At 36.8% G+C, this 12,855-nt stretch overlaps 2 long non-coding RNA genes across 2 annotated transcripts in view; one reads left to right on the top strand and one right to left on the bottom strand.

Annotated features, from left to right (window-relative positions):
* The window catches only part of LOC148147297 (uncharacterized), a 70,886-nt gene extending 68,958 nt beyond the window's left edge, over positions 1-1,928 (top strand). The window contains exon 3 of the long non-coding RNA XR_015759862.1: positions 1,094-1,928. This is a non-coding gene — a long non-coding RNA (uncharacterized LOC148147297). The remainder of the gene's footprint in view (positions 1-1,093) is intronic.
* Positions 1-12,855, bottom strand: part of LOC148147296 (uncharacterized) — a 338,020-nt gene that overhangs the window by 19,835 nt on the left and 305,330 nt on the right. The gene's annotated exons all lie outside the window — the stretch shown is intronic.

Below are 12,855 nucleotides of genomic sequence, written 5' to 3'. Positions count from 1 at the left end.
GTAGCTAGACTTGGAGGTTGCCACTGATGATGTTACCTCGCCAGGTAATGAAACGTCTGGATATCAAACCTACAGCTCAGCAAGCAAACCTACACCCTAAACTGTAGCTAGAACAAACTTTTCCCACAAATATTTAAGTTATGTGACAGAAATACCTCAGGCAAGCATGTTTGGCCAATTCCTGTTGGTACTAATGGGAATGACCTTCATTTGGAAGTCTGCCATGTGATTTGAGGAAAGAGAAACTAAAACAGGTTTTTCTTCGCCTTTCCATTTGCCCAACTCTGAAATCTAGCTCAGAATTATGATTGGGTTGGAAAAAGATACATTTTGGCCAATGAAGGAGAAAACTATACAAAAAATCTTCTGCAAACTCTATTGCAAATCATGTGACTATGTCAGTGATAATATAACTTATTTTCAAAATACATTTTAAATTCTTTCTCTTATTTCAGTATGATATGTAATTATACAAGTCAACTTGAAAAGACTTCCTTGGAGGAGCAAATTACTGCAGATGCTGGAATCTGTACTGAAACAAGAAATGCAATGCTGCAGTCCGGCATTTGTTGTTTTCAGTACAGATTCCAGCACCTACAGTGTGATCTCCAGCATTTGTTGTTTTGAAATAACTTCCTTATTTAAATTTATCCCAAAGAGGTACAAATAATGATGTCTACAAGTATCAGTGTTTTGATTCCAATAGACCATATAAGGCAATGAAAAATGACACATGAGAAATGGACAGGTGAGCTCGACAAGTGAGTTTGAATCAATTTTACCTGACCTGGAAAGTTTGAGAAAAATAAAACAGCCAAACAATTGTAAAGTGTTGAACAACAAAACTCCTGAAAAGAAAATGGGAAAAATTTCAAAAGGATCTGGGTGACAGAGTTTACAAATAAAAAAATTCAGTTGTTCACTAAATGTTTCAAATTGTCCAATCTAGGATTATGTCTATCTAATTAGTTAAGGCATAGTTCGATTAAGGCAGACTAATAAATGGAACAACTGCAAAACTGGGTCTGTGAGAAATAACGTATCTTTCTCTTAACAGTTTTACTTTCGATTTTTCCTCTCTTCTTTGCCACAGGAAAGGCACCTTCAGATCTGCCAGAAAAAAGACCAACGTCCCTTCATATGGAAAATCATGAACATGAACACGTAGCTTATTGTTCAGTACCACAGTTTCTGGAGTTACAATGCCTTGCAATTGCATTTTACAGAGAGTGAAATATTGGATCAGAACTTGAGTTCTCTTCAGAATCAGCAGAAATCCGGATGTCCAGGTAAATGACCGAGCAGGGCATCATCAATATAAATTGACTGCTCCAAGTTGAAGAACCATATTGACGAGACTATATTCATCCATTATGGGGCTGTGTATCTTTTAACCATGAAAATGAGATACTTAATATTAAAGGAAATTTTAAGATTCTGTGGATAGGTCCACCAAGCAACATGGGCTGAGATCGACTTTCAGAATTGGCTACTTCTTCTGAATAGTGGTCAATGAAATTGCTTAAAAACCTGAAATAGGCTTTCCTTTATCTCAAGTATCACACTTTGCACAGAACAAGCATCTGATGATTTCTTCTGTTTGTCAATATTGAACATTGTCAGGCGGCTGATAAATCTGATAACGGGGGAACGCTTGATGTTAGGATAACTTGAAATTCCTTGACTAATGAAAATTTTTATATTTTGTCGCAAAAGGAAAGCGAGAAGGCAATGATTGTAGCTGATGAAAAGTATATAGTATTCTGAACTGCATTCTGAAATGGAGAAAAATCAATATTAGGCCATGTGTGTAAGAAACTGAACATTCTTTCCAGATTTCCAATAAACTAATGACAGCAGAATAATTCTAATATTCTGTCAAACTGAAGCAAAGATCCTTAATTTTGAATAAATAATGGTATTAAGAGTTTAAATGATGTTTAGTATTTTAATTAATGTGAATGAAAATGAAGAACAATGCAACATAATTTAGCAGGTCAGGCAGCATCCAAGGAGCAGGGGAATCGACGTTTCGGACATGAGCCCTTCTTCAGGAAGCCCTTCCTGAAGAAGGGCTCATGCCCGAAATGTTGATTCTCCTGCTCCTTGGATGCTGCCTGACCTGCTGCGCTTTTCCAGCAACACATTTTCAGCTCTGATCTCCAGCATCTGCAGTCCTCACTTTCTCCCAACATAATTTAGCAGACAACTTAACTCCTTGCCTTTAGAATATCTTTATATTTGGAGTCCACACATGATGTCTGACCCATCTCTCATTGCGATCAAGCATAAACATGTTCAAAGTTTTTAACAGCAAATCTACTGCTCAGGGGTAAGAACTATTCAAGGTCTTTGGCAACCAGAACGTGAATTATTCCAATGTATTCTTTTGAAGTATGAAACATCTGGTTGGAGCAATCCAGAAAATACATGGCCAGAAATGGCTGCACAAATAGAGAAAAAGCCTATTTGCCATGAACTAAACTAACAAACTCTTAAACAAGTCATTCCACCATTCATCACAGATTTTTCTTCTGGTTTTGTACTTGTGCCAGGAAATTACAATGTCGATCAGTGTAGGGGAGTGGCTAATTATGATGCTGTAGGCATATTGCAGCAAGCTTGACAAACCAGCAAGTCCTGCTGACACAATGGGACTAAAATGGTATGAATGGACAAACAGTTACCAAGATAATCCTTTGTTGAAAACTAACTATTATGACTGGGCATAAATACAAAGTATCATAATCAATCCAAGGAAGAGAAAGAATATGCAGACTTCAGTTTCCAGTAGGATTGAGCCCTCTATTACCAGATGAATTCAGTGGGAAAATGACACTCACTTGTGGAAAGGCATCATTAATGAAAGTTGGTGCAAAAGGGAGAGGGGCAAGATGCCAATCTAAATGATTGATGGAACACAATAGCTGTGTCAGGTATACCTATCTTCTGCAGTGATGGGATATTATACATAAGTTTTTTTCTCATTCCTATTCCCAAAATTTGAATAATTTATTAGTTACTTCAAGATTTTCTTACTAGCAGTAAGGTTAATTAACAGTAATAAAATGTATTAGTAGTATGTAGAAGGTTCATGCATCATAAATTAAGGAAAATAAATTAACACAAATACAAGATGATAGGGTATGTGATGTGTCGAAGATGAATGAATGGGAACTTCAGCTCAATGTCAATGAGCTAGAAGCTGAGCTTTGAACACTGCAATGCATTTGGGAAGGAGAAAGTTACCGGGATAATATGTTCCAAAAGTCAGTCATACTCCTTAGGTTAGGGTAGTCTGATTTGGTCAGTGGTCATGGAAAGAGCTGTATGACTATGAAATAGGCAGGTAAGGTGACCAAGGGATAGAAATGGAGGAATATTAGTCCCTACAATTGTTCAACAGATTCAAGGTTCAGAGAGCTTGTGAGGATGAGCACAGGGAAGGCAAGGTGGATGAGCAAACTGACCATTACACAAGTGATATGGGAATTGAGTAAAATAGGAAGGTTATGGTTATGGGGAGCAGTATAAAAACATGGAGATGTACAGCATGGAAACAGATCCTTCGGTCCAACTCATCCATGCCAACCAGATAACCTAACCTAATCTAGTCCCATTTGCAAGCACTTCGCCCATATCCCTCTAAATCTTTCCTATTCATTTACCCATCCAGATGCCTTTTAAATATTGTAATTATATCAACCTCCACCACTTCCTCTGGTAGCTCATTCCATATATGTACCACCCTCTGCATGAAAAAGTTGCCCTTTAGGTCTTTTCCATATCTTTCCCCCTCTCACCTTAAACCTATGCTCTCTATTTTTGGACTCCCACACACCAGGGATAGGTCCTTAGCTATTTGCCCTATCCATACCCCTCATGATTTTATAAATCTCTATAAGGTCACCTCTCAGCCTCTGACACTCCAGGGAAAACAGCTCCCACCTATTCAACCGTTTCCTATAGCTCAAATCCTCAAACCCTGGCAACATCCTTGTAAATCTTTCCTGAACCTTTTCAAGTTTCACAACATCCATCCGATAGGAGGGAGAGCAGAATTGCACTCAACATTCCAAAAGTGGTCGAACCAATATCTTGTACAATTGCAACAACTCCTGAATGTACTCAATGCTCTGACCAGTATAGTCAGGAGAATGGACCTAGCTGTGTGCAGTGGAGAGTGACAGTCCAGAAAGTTGTGTTGCCAAGTGTCAGAGTTCACAACAGCTGGTTAAAGCTAGAAAGGAATTTGCAAATGGAAGAAAAAGATCTGTGAGTACCAATGAAGTAGATAGGACTAAGAAAAGGTGTTCTGCATAGGAATTATATGAAGCTAATGAATGTTCTGACCTAATGCCATTCTCCCACCCTTTCCCCACAATCCTGTGTGTCATTTCCAATTAACTAATCATCTAATGTCCTCTTGAATGTCTTGGTTGAATGTCCCTCCATCACATTCCAGATAAATATTTAACAATGGAAAATATATCTAAAGTTAGAATTCATCTACTCAAATGTGCATTCTGCGGAATTGAAGGTGAAAATAAAAATGGCAATGAACTGATCTGTGGTCTCTGTTTCACTGTGGAAGACTTTGAAACTTCCTGAAGAGACTTGATCAGCAAGTGATGAAAGGGAGGGAAGAGCTTAAAACAATTATTGGACCTAAAGACCTGTCCATTTGGATTTTAAAAGTAATAACTACAGAGATAGTAAAGGAATGGGCTATGATTTCCAAAATTCCCAAGATTCTTGACATTTTCTGGCAGAGTTGAAAAGAGCAATTATAATACCTTCACACAAGAAAAAAGGGAGACAAGAAACAGAATACAATAGGCCAGTTAGTGTGAGATCTGTCAGGGAAATTGCAGGAATTCGTTTTGAAAGGAAGTTACAGTAAGATACTCAGAAAGTCTTAACAGCATCAGGCAGAGTCAACATGGTTTTATGAAAGGCAAATAGTCTTCAACATTACATAACAGGCAAAGTAGAGAAAGGTCAAATTATAGATATTGTGTACTTGAATTTGCGAAAGTAACTTGATAAGGTGGCGCATTGAAAGTTATTAAACAAAGTACAGGCTCATGGTGTAGGTGGTAACATAGCATAGATAAAAGTCTGATTATCTAACAATAATCAGGCAGCAAGAATACTTTTTTTAGTGTGTTAGAAAACTATAATTGCATTGGGACCCCAACTATTTACAATCTATTTTAATGACTTAGAGGAATGGATTACATATATTGTAGTTAAATTTGGTAATCACATGCAGATAGGTAAGAAAATAAGTTGTTCAAGAGAAAGAATCTGCAAAGAGATATAGATGGAATAAATGAGTGGACAAAACATTGGCAGGAGCAAAATGTGGGAAAATCTGAATTTGACCACATTAGCAGAAGAATAGAACCACAACATATTATGTGAATGGAGAGACATTGTAGAACTAGGTGTTGCAGAAGGATCCTAGTGTATGAACTACAAAAAGTTAATATGCAGGTACAGCTGGTGATTAAGAAAATAAATGGAATATTGATGTTAATTTCAAGAGAATGGAATATAAAAGGTGTGTAAGTTTCACTGCAGCTATACAGGGTCTTAGTGAGGCTTCATCTTGAATAGTTTCAGTTTTCTTGTATAATTGCTATAGAAGCAATTCAAACAAAGCTCATTCCATTCATTCCTGTGAAAAGGGACTTATCTTATGAAGTAAGGCTAAACAGGTTGAGTCAATACTTCAGAAGAATTAGAGGTAATCTTATTGAAACATCATGAGGTAAAGAGAAAATGCTGGAGAAACTTAGCTGGTTTGGACTCATCTGTGGAGAGAGAATCAGAGTCAACATTTGAGTCTAACGTGATGAATATAACTCTATTTCTTTCTCCACAGATGCAAAACCTGCTGAATTTCTCAAGCACTTTCTGTTTCTCTTTCAGATCTCCAGTATCCAGAGTACTTCACTTTAATTTAAGATTCTGAAGGAACTGAATAGAATGGATTCTAAGATGATGTTTTGTGGGGGGTGTTAGAATGAGGGAGAACAGTTCAAAGATGAGAAGTCTCCATCTTAAAATTGAGAAAAGGAGGTTTCTTTTCTCAGTGGGTTGTTTGTGTCTGGAATTTTTCTTCACAGAAAGCAAAGGAACCTGGATCACTGAACTTATTCAATGCTGAGTTTGATACATTTTTGATAGCCAAAAGATTAAAGGGCTATGTGCAAAGGTAATGGAATGGGATGAATCAGTCAGTAAAGTGGAATTGAGAGCACAATCATATCAGCCTGCATTTTATAGAAGGGTGGAGCTTCATTGAAGGGCCAAATGGCTGACCCATATTCGAATGTTCCCACAGTTATTGGAGTTTATGCTACAGAAACTGCTCCATAATGTATTTGTCCTTCTCTAAACCAACAATCTGTCATTCTCTCAGTGTACCCTGATATTCCTTGCTCCCTCCATGTACTGATCTAGCTTTCCTATTCATTGCCAACATGAACACCCCATACAACTACTCTGTTTGGAATAGTAATGAGAAATGAATAGATCTATCTGTATTTTGGATCATAGAATTCCTACACGGTGAAAGCAGGCCATTCAATCCATAGAGTCCACACTGATCCTTTGAAGAGTATGCCACTCAGACCCAGATCCCTACCCTATAGCTCAGCATTCCCCATGATCAATCCACCTAACCCACACGTCTTCGGACCATGGAAGGAAACCAGAACATCCAGAGGAAACCATGCAGACTAAGGGAGAATGTGCAAACTCCACGCAGACAGTCACCTGAGGCTAGAACTGAATCCAATTCCCTGGCACTGTGAGGCAGCAATGCTAACCACTAAGCCACCATGCTGCCCCAGTGGAGATCAGTAGAGTTCTCTCAGGGATCAGTTTTGGGACACAGATATTTATTAACATTTTTGAAGAGGATATTATGAACAAAATATTAAGAATTACAAATAATTTTCTGTTTATTTGAAAACAGGATATTTTAGTGGGCGCATGGGGCAAAGAGATCTGAGGACATTGATCATTTGGCAAATGAGTAAACATGGCACTGAATGTCAGAAAATATTGTATTAAAGTAATTAGCAAATTAAAGACAGCCAAAAAGATGATTTAGGTATCCTTATTAATATGGCAATAAATGCCAAGGTCATTGCTATGTATAGCATAACAAAGGGGGACTACAGTATTATTTTATGTGGCACCATTGAGATATTTGAGGATCTTGTCTAGTTTGGCAAACTGAGTTCATAAAAAAAGAGGCAGGCAAGAGAAAGGGATCAAAGAAGAGCCACAAGGATGGAGCAATGTCTTAAATCAGTGAACTGTGAAAAGAGGCTACGGCATCTAAATCTGTTCTAACTGGGCAAGATGGAATCAGTGGGGTGGATGGCTTTTATGTCGAACCAGGAAATGAGAGCTGGAGAATATTATTATTAACTAAGGAGACTGCAAACTAAATCAAACTGCAACCTGGCATGTTGAAAAAAGATTCAACTATGGGCTTTGCAAGGAGAGTCATTCCTGACTCAAGTGATATATTGGGATCCTATTCTGTTAATGAGGCAGGAAAAATATGAATGTGGAGGTGAGGAATACAGTTGGAACTAAGCAAGCTAAATGAGTTAAATTGCCAAATTCTCATTCCTCCCATTTTGATTGTGCATTTGGTATAAGAATTGTTTTCAATATTAGGCCCCAAAATACATGTTTCTTCTCTTTTATTTGTACATATTAATATAATGAGGACAATGATCAACTTAAATCATTTTTAGTTAATCCATTCAAAAGGACAGGGGAAGCAACATTAATCATGATGAATGTGTTTATTTAGTCACATATAATTCTTAAACAGCTATGTTTCTTTTAATGAATTAAAATAGAGAAAACACCTAATTGGAACTATGAATGTGGAGGAAACCTGATACTTGATTTCCTCTATTCTCCATTAAATGTGATTTTAGAATTCTGCCTGCATTTGGTATTTTAAAATAGTCAGGTTTGCTTTTCAAACTTGACTGCATTTCAAATTAGATCAGGAAGTGGGATGGAGTTTAAATGGCAGAATCATTTTACAGTTTCTATGGGGATAATGGTAATGTGTGAAAGGAAAAGCAAAAAGGTCTTTGTCCAGACTAATTCTTTATGTAACTGATAAAGCTTTTCTAGTTTAATTTGACTATTAATACCCTTGCCACTTCCACCCTCATTAATAATATTCTACAAATGTTATTGGTATTTTTTCAGAAATATTCTCTGCTGTTAAAATAAGCTCATGTTTTTTCTCTTTGTTTGCTTATCTTTTATATTTGCAGGCAGTTATTACTGTGATGTCTTTCAGTTGTGTGGCTTGTTTATTAGTATCGTTAATTAATTTTGGTACTTTAAAACAGCTCTTGGTGAGCAATCAGGTCCAAAACGTTATAAGTAAAGAGGGAATCCAATTTACACCTACAAAGAAGTGGCAGCTTGAAATTACAGAGTCGAAGCACTGTGCTGACACAAAAGACCCATTCATATAGAGCTAAATGGAGTCACTCCACATGACTTCAGTTTGTTTCATTTAACATAAGATCTACATTTTTCCACATGCGAGGAACGATAGAAAAGTATTGGCCCACGCAGGTACTTTGGACAGTTGCCAGTGGGGTGACCACATTACCACACTAGCAATCGTCTGTTACTCAGAACTGCTTAATATGCATCTAAAAAGGACTGTAGAGCAATTCAAAGCCAATTTTAAGTACTGCTTACAGTGAATTAATCTTGGTAATCTTCAATCTGGAATAATGTTTGCTAACTTTTTGAATTCAAGATGAAATCACTCCAGATAACTTTAGAAGAGAGTAATAAACTGGAATACAATATGAAAAGGATTTGGAACAACAAGAAACAGATTTCAATTCATGAAACTGAAAACCTCTCAAATTAAACTCAAATGAGGTTACCATGATAAAATAATATTTACAATTCATGCAAAAATGCATGAAACTCTTTCTTTGGAATTAGCACCTTAAAGATACATTGTTATTGTTTTTGTCTGGTCAGGAGGTTTGGACATGTTCCTTGAAGCTTTACAAATATAAATCTTGGCCTTTGATAATGAACCACTGCTTTATCTTTTACTGGACTGGGTGAAACTAGTCTGTCACCATCTTGGTTCAGAGTCACAGGCTACTCTGGGACATCACTTCTCAGTTGGCAGTGTTGAGATAAAAGTAGCAAATCCATTTGTTAATCAATGACTGTTAATGTAGAATTGTTAAGGAGAAGCAAGTCATCCTGGCAAATTTAATAGCAGTCTCTTTTGAAAGAAATCAATGAATAGATCAACAAAATTCACTCAATTTTAGTACATATGGATTTTTAGAAGTCAATGAATAAAGTATTCAAAATTTCAGTTTTATAGTGTTGCATAGTGTTAGATAAGATGCAGTGACGTGGATAGAAAGTTGTTTGACAAAGAGAAATCAAATATACTAGATTATAGTTTGGAACAAGGCAAAAGTGAGGACTGCAGATTCTGGAAATCAGAGTCCTGATGAAGGGCTTTTGCCCGAAACGTCGATTTTCCTGCTCCTCGGATGCTGCCTGACCTGCTGTGCTTTTCCAGCACCACTCTGATCTAAACTATTGTTTGGAACAAGTTGTGCCTCATTAAGTTTATGATACATGAGATGATTTGATTATGTGTTAGGAAACGATTTTAAATTTTACTGACAATAGAAATGTTAGAATTTTGACAAACAGCAAGGAAAACTTTACAAACTTCCAGAAGACACAAGTTAGTGGAAAAATCAGAAATCGCTGAAAAAACCCTGCTGTGAAGAAGGGTCACTGGACCCAAAATATCAACCTTTCTTTCTCTCCATAGACTGCTGCGTTTTTCCAGCAATTTCTGAATTTGTTTCTGATTTCCAGCATCTGCAGTTCTTTGGGTGTAAAAGAAAAACCCAAAGAACTGCAGATGCTGGAAATCAGAAACAAATTCAGAAATTGCTGGAAAAACGCAGCAGTCTATGGAGAGAAAGAAAGGTTGTTTTTAATATATTTTAATTAAAGTTAGGTCTTTGTGATATTGTAATTTTCATTCTTTATTATTATTTCTATGTAATATTTTAATGAATGAGCAATGTACCTTAAATGAATTTCTGTATGGACAATAAAGTGAAATTGAATTGATTAGAATTATTGCAAAGTATGTGTGAAAGAGAGGTAAAGGGCCAATTCTTTACAGTTGATTGTTGGAATATGGAATGTATTTCCACAAGCAATGGCTGAGGCACAGGTCATTGTTCAGCGAGTGTTTGTCACTATTTAAAGCAGAGAGAGGTGCTGTGTATAGGGAGACAAATAAAAGGCAATGGGGGTTCTTTACTGCAGAGTTGGGACAAACAAAATGATTCATTGAAGTATACAGAAGCACTGTGTACTTCAATATTACATGCATCAGTTAGGTGGTAAACAAAAACAATATTGATGAAGCTTTTAAAAACAGAAATGTGTTTGCACAAACTAATTTCTGCCCTGTACTCTTAGGAAAGAGTTAACTCAAATATCACTTTTTGGAACATTTTACTTTACAAGCCCTACCTTCTTTTAACATACAACTCATTGAAGTTAAGAGTATTATTTCAAAGCTAAGGAACTTATTTAATGAATTTAAAAAAGGTGTCGATTTTAAAACTAATTTAACAAAACTTGCACGTAATTAATTTTGAATGTACTATATTCGTTTCAATAATACGTGGCACATGGTGGATCTTATTTCAAGCATTCTAATTCTGCTTTGCAGAATGAAACATTGTCTCCTGAAGTCACCTACATGAACCCCTCACCCCATCACCATAACAAGTTTATAGCTAATTTACAAATGTGATCACTAGTGTTTCTGTTTAACTTGAGAAGCTTTATAGGTTCACAAGGGTCCTTTGGCTCATTTTACAACAACACCAAAGACATACTCACTATAGATGAACTAATTATTACACTGCCTAAGCAATAATATTGTTTGTTACACCCTTGGGCTAGAATCCTGTGACGTGACTGGCTAAATAAACATTAGTTAAATTGCATAAAACAGCTTCACCTGCTAGCTCACTTCAAGCAGGCAATATCTTACGTAGGATCAAACGGCAATGCAGCACATGGTTGTTGCCATTTGACACCACCCATCTAGAGTTCTGTTAATATGGTATGTTATATTTGGAAGTGAATCTGGAGTTGATTTAGCGCCGTAGCAAAAAAAACCTGTGATAAAAGTCCTGAAGTTTGAACCCTGTAATAAATTTTCACCTTGATTAACAACCTTTTGCTAAAACAGGCATTCTCTTTTGAGGTCCAGTATATTTTGTGATACTTAGTAGTGCATAACTATATAACCCCAAATAAATAATAGACAAATAATCAAACTATGACAGGAAGAGAATAGTAAAAGGAAATGTTGATCTTTAGAGGATGAAGATGGAATGTTAATAATTAGAAGATCAGAAACCCATATTTTGTCTTTATTTTCACAGTGGAAGATAATAATTTATTCCCTAATGCTGCAATTGCTACAGAGGAACTTGTAACTAAGTAAATTGATGGGACTAAATGATTTGGAGATGCCGGTGTTGGACTGGGGTGTACAAAGTTAAAAATCACACAACACCAGGTTAAAACTCAACAGGTTTATTTAGAAGCACTAGCTTTCAGAGCACTGCTCATTCATCAGGTGGTTGTGGAGTATAAGATCGCAACAACACAGAATTTATAGCAAACATTTACAATGTGATGTAACTGAAATTATAAATTGAAAAAGACCTGGATTGTTTGTTAAGTCTCTCGTAAAGGCAGATAAGTCCCCAGGGCCTGATGGCCTGTACCCTAGGGTATTAAAGGAGGTGGCAGCAGAGATAGTGGATGCATTAGTTATGATTGTCCAAAATTCCTTCGATTCTGGAAAGGTACCAGTGGATTGGAAACATGCTAATATGACACCCTTATTCAAAAAAGGAGATTGACAAAAAGTGGGAAACTATAGACCAGTTAGTTTGACCTCTGTCATGGGGAAGTTGCTGGAGTCAATCATAGAGGAAGAGATAACTGAAAACTTGGAACAAAGAAGCTCAATTCCCCAGTGTCAGCATGGTCTCATGAAGGGTAAGTCATGCTTGACAAACTTGCTTCAATTACTTGAGGATGTAACCAATGAGGTGAATAATGGGGCTCCATTAGAAGTGATATAATCTAGACTTCCAATGTGCAGCATAAAAGACTGATCCAGATGGTTAGATCCCAGGGGGCTAAGGGTTGAGTATTGGCTCAGATAGAGGATTGGCTGACTGACAGAAAGCAGAGGGTCAGAATAAATGGGTCCTTCTCTGGATGGTGAACTATAACTAGTAGCCTACCATAGGGTTCAGTTCTCAGACCTCAAATATTTGCAACCTATACACATGATCTGCTAACAGAGACAGAGTGTAATGCAGCAAAGTTTGTGGATGATACTAAAATAGGTGTGAAATCAGGCAGTGATGAGGAAACAAAGAGTTTACAGTTGGATATTGACAGGCTAGGAGAACGGGCCAGAATCTGGCAGATAGGGTTTAATGTAGATAAGTGTTTATTTTGGCTAGAAAAATAAAAGGGAAAATTTTTATTTAAAAGGGAAGCAGATTCGAAGTGTGTCAGTGCAGAGGGATCTGGGCATCTTTATGTGCATAAATCACAGAAAGTGGGTATGTAGGAGATGCATATAATAAGAAAGATAAATGGAATTGTAATATTTATTGCAAAGGGACTGGCTGATAAACGTGGTGTTGTTGCAATTATATAAAGCATTGGTGAGACCATACCTGGAAT

The sequence above is a fragment of the Chiloscyllium plagiosum genome, unplaced genomic scaffold (genome assembly GCF_037043375.1).
Source record: "Chiloscyllium plagiosum isolate Xiang-an unplaced genomic scaffold, Cpla_swu_hap1 HiC_scaffold_17, whole genome shotgun sequence".
NCBI lineage: Eukaryota > Metazoa > Chordata > Chondrichthyes > Orectolobiformes > Hemiscylliidae > Chiloscyllium > Chiloscyllium plagiosum.
This window is presented reverse-complemented; position numbering and strand designations above follow the sequence as displayed.